Raw genomic sequence first — 13,739 nt, forward strand, 5'->3', positions numbered from 1 at the left:
TTCACATGCCCGAACCATCTCAGCCTCGCTTCCCCATCTTGTCCGCCACGGAAGCCACTCCCACCTTATCTTGTATAACTTCGTTCCTAATCCTGTCTCTCATAGTATGCCCACACATCTACTTGAGCATCGTCATCTCTGCTAGTTTCATCTTCTGAACATGGGGCGTTCGTGACGGGCCAACACTCTGCCCCATACAACAGGACAGGTCTAACCACCACTCTGCAGCACTTATCGTTGAGCCTTGGCGACACCTTCTTATCACACAGTACCCCGAACGTGAACTTCCATTTCATCCACCCCGCTCCAATACGATGGACAACATCATCATCAATCTCTCCGTTTTCTTGGATTATAGACTCAAGATACTTGAAACTTAGGTATGACTTGTGTATGGATCTTCACTTCCACCTCCGCGCTCCAGGTACTCAGTCTTAGTCCGGGTTAGCCTGAAGCCTTTAAATTCTAGGGTCTGTCTCCAAACTTTCAACCTATTGTTAACTCCACCGCACATCTCGTTGATCAATACTATGTTATCTGCGAATGACATACACCACGGCACATTCCCTTGAATATGTCGAGTCATTTTGTCCATCACTAAGGCAAATAAAAAGGGGCTAACGGTTGATCCCTGGTGCAACCCCATCAAGACCAACAAATAAAAACGGGCTAAGGGTTTATAATTTTTTTACAAATATAAACTTATGTTCAAGTTTCACATTTAAAAAATTTGGAATCATTGATTTGGAATTCCCTTTCCTACCTTTTGGAGAATTTGGGATTTGAAATCATGATTTGAAGTTGAAGTTGAAATTTTGCAGATTTCATAAACAAACGTGATTTGAAATCATGATCCCAAATCACATAGCCAAACGCCTACTAAGGACAATTCGAAAACGAAAGTACCATTGTGTTTTAGCGAAGAGAATTTGGTTTACTTCTAAAAGACCCATAATTTTAGAAAGTACATTTTCTCTCAAAAATATATACAATCAGTTCAGAGCTAGGAAAATCTTATACTAGAAAATGAAGAGCATACCATCCAGCTTGGTCTCCAGATGGAGAGTTAAAATACGGAGCAGGAGTACTGCTCTTTTTTTGAGTTTAACTACTTGTTTTGTCGCAGTTTATTTGACACCTTTTCACTTTAAAAAAAGGACCAAAAAGCCAACCTCCAAAAACAAACTAAAAAGACCGACCTCCGAAGATCAGTTTTTGACTAAATATTTTTTTAAAAATTATAGTTTAACAAAATCGACATCCGGGGTAGGTTTATTTTAGCGCCAAAACTGAAAAGTTTATAACTGACCACCAGCGGTCGGTTTTAAATTTCCCGGAAATTTATTTAGAAATAGTGGTAGAAATGTATCCAACCATGTTAAGACGGGTTCGATCCCCGAATGGTGCATTTTATAATTGTGTAATTTAAAAATCAACCTCCATACTTGCCTCCAATTTTTTGTCCATATTTGCAGTTTTTAAGTGGTGTTTCAAATTTTGAGAGTCAAACCAAATTTTTTTACCATATTTTTTCATATGCTTTAAAATATTTTTAATTGTCAATTATTGTGACTTATAATATTTTTTTATAGAGTTTTCAAATATGTAAACTTTATTTCAAAAAATTAAAGATTTCATGTCTGAATTCACAATCTGTGTTTTATAAGTTTAAATTGGGACGAACTGGATAATATAATTCACTGGCACTGTAATCTTTTTTTAAGTTATTTGATCACATTTACCTATTATAGCAAGTGAAACGTTCTGCCTAGTTTTCGAAATAATGAATCTCAAATTTTATTGAGGATAACCTTTAGATATCTTTCTAATGATGTTATGGTATAAAACAAAAATATTACACTATTCGAATTGTGGAAGTAATCACTAAAGCTTGCATTAGGGTAGGTTGTCTACATCACACTTCTTGGAGTGCAACCTTTCCTCAGACCCTGCTAACGCGAGATCTTTTGTACACTGAACTGCTTTTTTCTGTTTTTGCCAGTACTCATCATCCCTTTTACGTAACTACATAATTTTTTCTAAGTTCTAGATCTCATCTTCTCTATCCATGCCTTACTTTACGTTGCCTCTCGATTTCTTATTACTAGCTTTTCATCATTCCAGTTTCAGGAGCAAGAGAAACTGAGAAAGCTTATTGGTTCTCATTAATTATCTTATTGTCAAACTGGGAAGAAGTAATGGCAACATTGACAAAATTGTCTAATATCCATGCATGCAAAACCAAACACCATCTATTCTGGCGAAATTTTACAAAATTAAAACACCCCTTTTATTTGATAGTAACACACACTTACATATAACTGGAGTTCATGCATAAATATATACACTTACATAGACTTTAAAGTTGGAACATAACATAATTACACAAAAAGAAAAACAGCTTCGACAGAAATAAAATAAAACACACAGACATTACAACACACAATAGTCTGCTCTTAGTTGGGGTTAAATTTCAAATGGGGGAATTTATGATCATGAATTAATCCTTGATGATAAAAGCGCAGGTACTCTTCATAACTGTTGGGGGACCAACACCACTCCATTATCTCATAATCCCAATTATTATTAGCACCTGAAAATGAAGGTCCAGCCACAACTTTCTCTTCTGAAGGTGGGATCTGCGTCCATTTCTGCAACTCCATAAATTGTTCAGTTGTAGGCTCTGGAAAAATAAATTCCGCCTTTTCATAATTTATTTTCATCTCGTCTTCAGGAAAATAGTCGGAAAACATAGCATCAAAATTAACGCTGGTTTTCTCAAAGTTAAAGTCCTCTTCACCTAGTTCTACTATCGGCTCCAGCTCCTCGTAATCCTTCATATCTAACGGAATTTCCTCAAACTCTCCAATATTTTTCGACCTCTTTACTTCCTCGACATTTTTTACCGTTATTTTCACCTCATCACCCTTGTTAAGAGACCCCATAATGGGAAAAAAAAAAAAAAAGGACAAGAAAACAAAGAAAGATCAAAAGAAGAAGAAGAGAAGTTTTTTTTGCGCTTCGATAGAGTGAGGGAGAGAGTGTATATATAGTGAGGAGAGCACCGTTATCGCTTTTGGATTATATACCTGCATGCATGAGTCATCACATAAGCATACACGCAATTAAGGTGGTGCTTGTTTTTTCTCATGCAAATTAAAAAGGGAGATTAATTAAAGAGAAGTAAATCTTGAGTTTTTTCAAAAATATTACTCTGGTTACATATATATTATAAGTGCCGTGAGTTGTTTAGATTTCTAGCAGAATTAATAATTCGAAAGAACACAGTAATTAAACTGGAACAAAGAGGCAGCTACCAAACTACCTCTTGTCCGTTAAAAGAATGAAGTATTATGCATTAAATTAAATGAAGGGTTGTCTAAAATTTAGTACTAAAAAGTAAGGTAGTTTAGATAAGATTAGTTGAGTTTAACTTCTATGAGAATGCATAAAATTCAAGATAACTACAGTGTAATTTATGTGGGATTAGCTAGTAACATGATAAATAAGATAAATTACATGTGTTACGACGGATTAAATAAATACTAATTATAGTTCACTCAGAGTGTGACCTAGTGCTTAATGAAGTGGACTGAATAATGAGGTCTAAGGTTCAATTTCCAGCGTAAGCAAAGGAGTACTCCCTTCGTAACAAGATATTTGTCGCGCTTCACTTCTTAAGAGTCAAAATACACGAACTTTGACTAACGTTTTGAGATGTAATTTTCACCACATTGGTTTGAGAAAAAATGCAATATATAGTACTTTTCGTATAGTTTTTTAATATCTAAATTTTAATTACAAAATATTAAATTAATTTAATCTAATTTAGCTATGAGAATTAGTCAAATTGACTCTCAAAAGTGAAACATGACAACTCATGTTTTGAGACGGAGGGAGTAGGTGATTTCTTCTCGTCTAAGTTATCTGGTACCTATGCTAGTGAGAGGTAGCAGATGCCCCATAGAATAAGTCAAGATGCGAGCAAGCTAACCCAAACATCTGTATAATATTATCAGTGTATATAAGTTAAATCCTAAATATATTGGGTAGTTTAAATTGTTAGATGTTAGAAGAAGAAAAAGAATTCATTTTTTTTTTTCAAAAAGGATAAAAAGGTCATATACCGGAAAGGAGGATTGCCCATAGCATTTAAACATGTAACCCCAACCGGAGAAAAGGTAGATTCCAAAAAAACACCGACCGCTTTTGGCACCTTTATGAATTTTGTAATGTGAAAGCTTCCTTCTTCTTTTTCTTTTTGGTGTTTTGCTAGTTTTAGAGCTAAGATAATGCATGTATTGCACTTGTGTCAGTAGGTTCTAGAATACTAATTATGTGTCACTTTATTTTAGAACTTTACAAGAGTAACCGTTTGTTTGTATTTGAGAATGAACTCTCGTACGTAGTTCAGTTTGGTGGTTCTGTAGTTGGCATGGCGTCAGTCTATTTTATTTTTCTGCACTGTAATACAAGGACTTAGTTTGGATAGGGTGGCGGTGTTAATGCCAGTTATGTTTTTGGTGTTTACTTGATCCATTGTTTTGTGTTGTAGAAATTAAAGATGCAATCGAGGTTGTTGGAACCTTCAGCAACAAAACATTATATGAGTTTTACAAAATGAAACACGAAATTAAATTCAAGGAAAAGTTTATGAAAGCAATTTCACTCAAGGATGGTTTGATCAATTCTTTCAAAGACTATCTCGTTATTTAAGTGTGGAAAGCATTAGGAACCCTAAATTTTTCCTGAGCGATTTCATTTTTCGTTATGTCCCAGCACAGTGCTTCGCTTTTGATTCTTCGAAAGAATTAACTTACGTCTCCCTTCTTCATTGATTTGGGAAAAAGGAACCTAAAGCGTCTCCCTTCTTCATTGATTTGGGGGAAAAGGAACCTAAAGCGCTACCAGAAACCTATATGCTCGTTGGGTAAATGAAACTTAACTAAAACATCCACATACAAAAAGGAAACATATTCCGTGAAGTAAAATATATATTACATATTTTCAAATTGTCAAAAACAACTCGAATGCATTAACAGAAGGCAATAAATAAAATTGATGAACTATCAACCCCCTTACATAAAGAATTGCTTAAGATAGACATATTTGCATAATAATATAAAAGAATCATATACTTTCCTCTATTGCTAGTTAATGTCCAAAATTTCCGTCTTCCCTTCTTTTTTTCTAGTCAAAATTTCTTCTTCATTGACATGTTTTATAGTCAAATTTCCATATTGAATGTTCAGCTGTTGAAGTTCAAACCGTAGCAACCAGACGAGAGTTTTGGATATCAAAGCCTTCAAATCTAGCTGGTGATTTAGCTTGCCCTAGTTTATATATCTTGCCCTTGCACATGGCCTTCCTTTACAACTCGAAGACGGAGAAGGTGAAGCTGAAGTAGATTCACTAATTGGTGATGATGCTAAACAGGTTAACTGCTTCCCATAATTTGCAAAGTACACATCATGAACCAATGGAACCATCGCTCGGCTAGGTGGTGACCCATTAAAGAAAGGAGGGGATGATGACAAGAGGGATGCTGATAGCATTGCAGCTGTACCATCCTGTTAAATCACATCTAGAAACATCGATGATCAATTTCAGAAAGAGGGTTATAGTTAGATCTTAAGTTAGCACACTAACCGTGTAAAAGAAATGTACACCATCAGTGCATTTCATTACACCGTCATTGGATATAAGTTAAATCTCCTTGAACTTTCATTAATAGAAGCAACATTTGATCACAGTGCTTCAAAAGAAACGGCAGCAGCATAAGTGTAGAAAGGACAGAAAAGGTAAATGGGACAGTTGGTAAGTGAAAATACGATCTATACAGACAAAAAGCTTTGTGGTAGTGCACATTTAGTACTCTGATGAAGTTTGGATATCAAGAAAACAGTTAAAAGCATTTAAGGTAATGAGAACTAATTTGCTGAGTGCCTATTGAGGACACAATGTGTGGGGTTCATATATCATGTGATGTACACATCAACAAGTCCTCCATTTCGACTTTCTTATGATTTACCCAGATTTACTCTACTCCACGACCCACATATTGATGTTTACCCTAGATCCGAGCATTACTTCGAGATAGTGCAAACTGATCAACTTAGACTGTAAGTTTTATACAATGACCCTTATTTAAGAAAAAAAGATTTATGCACTAATGGTTAAACTACACTGACTAATGGTTTAACTACTCTGATCAATTAGTGTTTATAACTTGTATACATTAACTTGTAAGCATCAAAGCTACTTTGCAAAAACCACGGAACGCAGCTTGCAACACTTTACTGATCTGCTAGCTAGAGACTAGATTCATGATCTTAGCTCATAATCCATACATACATATGCCACTCAAAGTTAAATAGAAGCTTCGTCGTTGAGATTTCTGATGTTCTATACTGTTCTTGCGCGTGTAAGATTGCATCTTGCTTGAAATCACAACCTTTGGCAGACAAAAGTGTTGATTTCCACATTGACAATTACTTAAAACTGCAACTATATCCCTCATACAACGTAGCAGAGAGGTTCCAAAACTCTCATTTCATCTACATTTCCCCTTCCACATGGAATGATAAACATTTGTTAGTCTACGAAAGAAACTTGACAAAGAGAAAGAGTAATTACCTGAAGGGAAGTTTCATAACCCATTCAAAATTGCAATTTAGTCGATCAGGTTTGGGACAAACAAGTTGAATCATAGGATTATATGTGAGACAATTCATCATCAAAATCATAAATTAATCGGCAACAAGGAAAAAGCAACGGTCCATGACTCTTGAAGGTGGTCAGTGGTAATGGGAAAAAGAGAAGGAAACAAAAATTAATTTTCCTTAAAACAAAATTTTGGCTAAGAGCATGTTTGGCCTAGCAGCCAAAAACTGTTTATTTTGAGAAGTGCATTTCAAAAAAGTACTTTTGGTAAGAAGCAATTTGTGCTTGGCTAATTCATTTGAAAGGTGCATTTGAAGCAAATTGTGTTTGGCTAATCTTCTTAAAATTTTTTGAGTATCAAATTACGAAAAAGGACAATTATCAATGAACGTTTACTATCAAGATTATTTTGCAGAGAGAAATTATTTTAAATATCTTTTATGAAAGATTTAATTATGTTTATACTTTTTTTTAATCAAAATTTTCAATTAATATAATACATAGATGAATAAAAAAAATTAAATATTGATATAATATCAACACGATGATTTAAATATACTAAAAATATACAACCAAAATAAAATTCAAAATCATTCCACAAATTATAAAAGTCTATTACATACGTGAAAGCTAACTTTATACTACGAATAATTTTTATTTAAAAAAAAGAATTATTAATAAAAATTAATGGATTAATGAGTGATATACTTGGTAACATGTATTTATGGTAGGGATATGGTTTTCTTGAAAAAAATGTTATATCCCGTATTTTGCACATTCGGATAATTCAAGATAATGGCGGGAAGTTAAGAGCAAGGCTATATTTTTGATCTTGTTTAGCACACAAGTTGTTTATGAAAGTTATTGATGTGGAAATATTAAGAATGGCTAGGGGTAAAAAGGGAAATTCACAAGGTGGTTCATGGTAATATTGAGGAAGGCTAAGGGCAAATTTGGAATTAGGAGAAAATAATTTTTCATGAATTCCAAAACAAAAAAAAAATGGTCTTGAAAAAAAAAAGGGCCAAGTGGACCGTCCAAGTATGGTGTGGGCCAAGGCCCACATGAAGGCATAAAATAAATAAGACCAAAAGATGACTAATTCATCATATTATCATCTTCCCTTAGAAGACTCAAGAAACTTGGAGAAGGCAAAAATTAAAAGGTCATTCGGCCATACACACCAAACAAGAACCTTGGAAAAAAATTTGATCAAAAATTATTTCCTTCTAGCTAAACCACCAATTGGAAGGTCCCTAGCAAAGTGAAGTAGTCATTGGAGCAAGTAAAACATCTATTCTTGCAAGCTACAAATCCTAGCCAAGTGTGGAGTTAAGTGGAAGAGGTAAGATTTAATCTTCTTTTATATGTTATGGATGATTGTGTATGTTGTAGTATGTAGAAATGAATGAAAATTGTGATGTTTTGTATGTTGGGGGGTTGATCCGTGTGGTGTGGAGCTTGGCCGTGCATATGTGTGTTATGTAGGAATGATGAACCAATTATTTTATCTAGTGTTTTGGTTGTTGTTGTTGTGGATTCTATGTTGATAATGAAAGTTTGATGATTCTAGTTGAAGTTGTAGGTGTTGAAGAGTTGTTTTCGAAGTCAATGTGATTTGAATGTAGTTTCTTGTATTTATGAAAAATAATGTTGTTAGTGTGTGAATTGTTGATGTAGTTCATGAATTTGAAGGAAGGAAATGTGTTGTTATTGTTCTTGTTGCATTTGGAAGGTTTCGGGTGGAGTGGAGCATTGGTTGAATTGTTTTGAATATTGTACGGTTTGTTTGAAGTATTCTTGAATATTGTTCGAATGGTTGCGGATTAGTACTTGAATATCTAAGCAATTATGAATGGAACGTAAATGAAACGCCGTCGAAGTTGGTAGAAAGAAGTTGCTAACGTTAGTATGCTTTTTGAATTGATTGTGGATATTGTTAGAATAACTGTTAGTATTGTTGTTGATAATTTGGCCGAGTTGAATTCTCGGATTGTTGATTGATCATTTGGCCGAGTTGGATTCTCGGGGTTAGTTGTATTTACAGGGGAAATGCTGCCGAAATTTCTGTAAATAAAGTGTTGGTTGAAGATTGAACTTCTGAGTATCTATAGCTAATGTTTGGTACACATTAATATTGTTGTAGATCTTGCGAAGCCAAAGACTTAAGTACGGATTAGCGTAGGAAGCGGGTGTTGACACCCAATTTTGTCCCTCTTTTATTTTAATCTACTCGGATTTCTATTTTTTACTGACGAGCTAAATACTTTATTTTCACTACTATTATTTTTTTTCGCTACTTTTATTTTCAACATTACGAGCATTATTTTATCACAAATTTTCAAATGTTCGTCATCGTTTCATTTTCGGGTTTGGAATCGTTAAACTAATTACAAGATAACATTTTGCAAAATCTTTATTCTTCTACACATTAATTATTAATTACATAGTATATGTTGTATTAGTTATTAAATTAGAAGCCAAAAAAAAAAAAAATAGCGGAGGAAGGACCAATAATTTTCAGCCAAATTAATGGCCCAAAATACAAATACAATAATCAGCCCAAAATTTTATTCCCCAGCCCACTATTTTGATCCGATACCCGTCCAGCCCAACATCTTGACCCGGTCCAGCCCATTTCCCCTTCCCCCTTAACCTAATTCCTCTATTTCTCTTTCTCATTTTTTCAGCCGCACTCCCATTTCTCTTCCTCTTTCGCCGCTCTCTCCCTTTCCCTCATTCCCTCTCATCCTTCACCCGTCTCTTTCTCTTCTCCTCTACCTTCTCCACTCACTCTTGTCCCCCACGCCTGCTCCACTTACCCCTGTCCCCCACGCTTTTGTCGCCTTGTTCCCCACGCCGCTTCTCTCCCACGCTAATCTTTTTACTTTAATACAAATACAGTCCTATAAATGGCATCTGAAGTGGAATCGAAAAGGGGGGGGGGGGGGGGGGGAACAAGATCAAACAGATCGAAAAAAAACCCAAGTATCTTCCACACATGATTTTACTTTTCCCGGTGAACGATAGCCGGAGATTACTCAACGTTTTCAGAGAAATTTTTGGGGGATTTTTGGGTTACAGGCAAAAACAACACTGTTGATAACAATCCTTACTTTCTACTTTCTAGCATTTTCGTTCAATTCACCCAAAAGTGAATACAAAACTTTAGTTCACAAAAAATCCGCAATATTTTCATTCGAACTAGTTTGGCTCAAGGTTCGGGTCTATTTATAACGAGAGAGTAGATTCGACGCCGCCGACGCCTCATTTCACTGCACTCGCAAGAGGTAAACTTCGATATATTTATTACTCATGGTCTTTAGTTTCTGTTTTGGTTAAGATTTTAGTTTATTCCGCTGTATGTTTAATGATTATACAGTCTCTCTGTCGTCGCGTTATTTGTTTGATGTTTGGGAGCTGTTAGGATAAGATATTTAATCATTAGTCGAATTTGAAAGATGTCTATTGTTGCTTAAGAATGAATTTCCAGTACTTGAGACTTATTTGAAATCGCATATACATAGGATCTACAGTGGGTTATCAAGATAAAGAAAAGGTATACATTCGATATACATCTGATATACACACCACTGTGTGTATATCTTAGGTATATTACATATACGATTGGAACAGGCCAGCATTGTCTCTCTTTTACTCTATAAAAAAAAAAAAAAAGAACAATACATCCTATCATTCATTTTCGCATTAGCATATAAGTGTTTATTTTGGTTTGTGTTCTGAGAAGATCTATTTCAAAGTATTTAGCCTAATGTCGACAGAAAGTGGTGTTGTTTTAAGCTTTAAAGGGTGTTGGCAATCGTTTAAATACTGCAGTATTATCGGTTTAACCATAATATGATTTGTGCTTTGTTTCTCATTATGATTAGTTTAGGTTAGCATCAATGTAGGAACTGATTCACAAGTCATTTGGAGGGGTTAAATTCTTATTTTTTTTGCTCCCATCGTGGTTGAGCATATAATCCCTGAACAAGAGGATTTGATTGCTTTAATTTCCTTTGGGATTTGACTGTACCTATGTGTGAAACTTGAGAAAATTTGACCATTTACTCGTCATGTGTATATCATTGCCTCTGGTTGTTGTTCCTTTTCCTTCATACCCCTGTTCACTGCCTCACAATAGATTAGCTAAAGCTGAGTTGAATTACGGAACCAGTTTATCTTTCTTATTTATATGAAAACAAGTCTGGTTGTTAATATGTGGTACCCTATTTCTAGATGCCTAAACTGGTAATCTTGACTGTTGTATACATCTTCTAGTGCGCTGCTTCTTTTGGTTCTGGTCTGATTTTGTTATTCCTAATTTTCTAGTGCATAACATGCCTGATATAAACCCTCTAGGACAGTTGATTGATTGCTTTCGCTGAGTATAAAGCCCCCCCCCCCCCCCCCCTATGTTCTTTCCTTTTCTTTTAACTGCATGTGATATGTTGAGGAGAGCTAAAATATAATACGTTGTTTCTTGTCTCTTATTATGTTCAGTGTTCTTCAACTGCTTCCTTTTTAGACACGCAACCGAGAAATTATCTGAAGTTAGAAGTAAATTTCAGGGCTAGATTAATTTGGAGTTCTGTTGGACATCTATGCTAAATGAATTTGAAAGATGCCCACTGTAGTTTGGACACTTAGACTGAGTTTCCGGGACTTAAAACCTGTCTAAAATCGAATATATATTCGATATACATCATATATACACAGCATGGTGTGTGTATCTTAAGTATATTGTGTGTAGGATTAAACAGGTAAAAAACACGTAAGGCCCGATAATGTATACTTATACTCTATATGCTATCCTGTTTATAAAATATATGCACGTATACATAAGATATATTTAAATATACACAACATATACATAATCCATCAATATGTTTTTGAAGTTATATGTTTAACTCTACTCCTTAATTGTATACTAATCCTTTTCTTTCATCTTATGCATGACTATCGCATGCGAGTCCCTTGGACTCGTCTCCTTCCGCACTTGGCGTTGGGCTAAAACCCAACACAATTCCTCTCGAGTCACCCTCCATACAGTAGCAGTCAATCCGCAGCCAAACAGGGAATAGAAAATCTGGGCCAAAGCCCAACAGGCGTGACAACAGCAGCAACACTGTTATTGGGTTGAAACCCAGTTGCAAACAGATCCCTGCACTCCAAGCCCATTCACATTATATCTACTCTATTCTTGTTTCTATGTGCACTTAACTTATATTGTATGACTAACATTTGTGCTTGTTAACTAAGATAAACTTTAGTGACATTAAGGGTTTTAGTTTAGTAATTGGTAGCTAATTCCACAAATTACATTCACTTTTATTTTTTATAACTATTTATAATACCTATCGTATCTATTTGTAAACGGATTTTCAAAATAGCATGACTACATCATTTGGGTTAAAGGAATAATTTCTCATTATTACCACTTTAGGAATTTCAAAATATCACTAACACATAAAATATGAATCCAATCGTATTTCATAAACATTTTTCAAGATTTACCCAATTATACATATTTTTAGTCAAAATTTATTAAATAAAGAATGAAAAAAAATGGAAAGAAATTCATGGCCTTTTCATTGTATTTAAAAACATAAATCTAGGCATTTACATTCACATAATATCATTTTTATTTAAAGATCACTTTGCGTCAAATTATCTTTTTAAAAGACTATTATTCATAGGAAAATCATCCTATTTATCTACAAATCTTATTTTTGAATAACATTACTATATTTTTTATTTAGGGACTTAACAATATCTTTTTCTTCTTTTACGCAAATTATTATGTCTTCCACAAGTATTATTTTAAAAAATACTATTTTACTTTCGTTTAAAATCTCAACAACATATATAAGCCATATTTCAAAAATAGCATTAAAAGTACTCTTTTATACAAATTATTAATTTATATAAGTCCTATTTTAAATAGCATTCTTACATGGCTATTTACAACCTTAGCCATATTTACAAAATTATGTTCTTTTCTGTAATATTATAATTACACTTAGCCTAACTAATTGTAAGTCCGGTCGGATTAACCATTATTAATGGAATTTAGAGGATGCCTAATACCTTCCCTCTAGGTTAGTTGAACCCGTACCTAGAATCATTTGGTTTCGTAGACTTTAAAATAAAAATCAACTTTAGATAGATAACTTTAAATAAACTCTAGGTGTCCTAATTCACCGTAAATAATTAGGTGGCGACTCCCGTACTTTAAATAACCCCTGGAATTATCAGGATGTTGTAAACTATTTTTTTTTACCCCGATCAAAATAGGGTAAACAACGGGCAAGGTATGTAAGGCTTACCCTTTCTTTCTTTTGGCATGATCCTTATGAAACGAGCAGATGACGTATATGTATGATTTCAAAGAAATTCCTATTCTTAGAGCCACTAGGATGGCTAATATTCTTGACCTCCATAAGCTATTTCATATGGTTTTGATGCGTATCTATGATGTCCGAAGATCTATTTGATATGTTTCCGAATGGCATTCAAGAGATAATTGATATGACTAATGTCTTGATTTTCAAATGATAGTACGTTTGATTATTCCATTGAGTCTTTGATATATTTTGATACGTACATATGGTTCCAAAAGCTCTATTTGATTTGATCCGTAACGATATTCGAAAGGTACCTAACATGATTGTTGCTTTGATTTTCCAAAAATGGCTTCTGAAACGTTCGTAGAAGGTTCTGTACTAAAACGTCCATAACTTTTTCATACTAACTCGGATTGACTTAAAACATGTTTATGACTCTCAAGTGTCGATTTGTGTACGTACCCATCGAGTCTTAAAATTTATTTGATATGCATATAGTTTCTCACTACTCTGCTCGTGCATGTGTCATTACCTCTTTCACCGAGTCCCGGGCCGGTATGTATCGTGCGTATGGTTCACCGAGTCCCTTGCTTGAGGGTCGGGTTCCATATATATAAATTCCGGAGTATGATGTGTCCGGTTCCCGGGTACCGTGTATATGTTCTGGAGTATGATGTGTCCGGTTTCCGGGGTCCCTTGCTAAAGGGTCGGGTACCGTGTATATGTTAT

This window comes from Lycium barbarum, chromosome 12, assembly GCF_019175385.1.
Source record: "Lycium barbarum isolate Lr01 chromosome 12, ASM1917538v2, whole genome shotgun sequence".
NCBI lineage: Eukaryota > Viridiplantae > Streptophyta > Magnoliopsida > Solanales > Solanaceae > Lycium > Lycium barbarum.